Source organism: Tenrec ecaudatus, chromosome 8, assembly GCF_050624435.1.
Source record: "Tenrec ecaudatus isolate mTenEca1 chromosome 8, mTenEca1.hap1, whole genome shotgun sequence".
In the NCBI taxonomy this organism is placed as follows: domain Eukaryota; kingdom Metazoa; phylum Chordata; class Mammalia; order Afrosoricida; family Tenrecidae; genus Tenrec; species Tenrec ecaudatus.
Window position 1 is genome coordinate 121,236,621 of NC_134537.1, and position 1,065 is coordinate 121,237,685.

General features: G+C 48.6%; 1 non-coding gene across 1 annotated transcript; it reads right to left on the reverse strand.

The window, feature by feature from the left end:
• Positions 1-622: 622 nt before the first annotated feature.
• LOC142455935 (U1 spliceosomal RNA) lies at positions 623-786 on the reverse strand. Its single transcript, XR_012786039.1, has one exon. It is a non-coding gene; the product is annotated as a U1 spliceosomal RNA (small nuclear RNA).
• Positions 787-1,065: the final 279 nt, after the last annotated feature.

Here is a 1,065-nt window from a genome sequence, read left to right on the forward strand (position 1 = left end):
GTGATTCGCCCCATTGTGTGTGTGTGTGTGTGTGTGTGTGTGTGTGTGTGTGTGTGTGTGTGTGTGTATGGAGGGGGGGGGAGGGAAGACCGGACACACTTCCTGCACTCCCTCCAGGGTTGTGCACTATAGTGCTATGCGACAGTGAGGGGACACTGTGTCTAGTGCTGGGGCCAACCTACAGTCCTCTCTGTGCATTGATGTCTCAGAGGAGTGTCAGCTTCACTGCCTTGGTGAGCCAGGATGAGGTCTACTATTTCTCTCACTCTCTCTCTGTCTCTGTCTCTTTCCTTTTTAGTTTGTTCTTGTGTGGATGGACAGAAAGACTGGCCACTCCACCCCATCTGTATCTTCGGGAAGGGGGTCAACATAGCTTGGAGTGGGACCCGCCCCCACAGTCATCTCTGTTAATCATTGCTCAGTACAGTTATATTGTCCTCAAGGTTTGGCTCATGGGAACGAGGGCTATTCCCTCCCGCCCTTCACTATGTAGACATAAATAGTACCCTCCCCATGGGTGAATTAGTGCCCTGATTCCCCAGGCCGTCATTTTTTTCTTCTTTCCTCCCTCTGTGGTCCTTAAGGAAATGGGAAAGGTGAGAAAGCTATCTTTCTTTTTTTTTAGGGGAGAGCGCATATGCAGTCCCCCACTACCACAAATTATGCAGTCCAGTTTCCCACATTTGGGGAAATCGCAGGGGTCAGTACATCTGGAGTGCAATGGATAAGCCTCGCCCTGGGAAAACCACCTTCCTGATCATGGTATCTCCCCTGCCAGGTAAGTATTGAGAAAGCTATCTTTCAGTCCCGATGCTACCTGCTTCTTTTTCTTTTTTCTTGTCTTACTTTCTCTTTCTCCCTTTTTGCTTTTTACCTTCTTTTAGTTGGATGTCTGGCCCCTGCCATGGTCCCCAGGACCGTGGCCCAGGATCTATGAGTTAAGTTGCTTTTCCTCTGTGCCCTTTGTGCTGTTTGAACTTAGCTCAGTAGACTCAATGTTGTACTTGTGCTTTTGGGCATGGCTAATTTCACTTAGCATAATTTATTCCAGCTCTTCCCATGAGA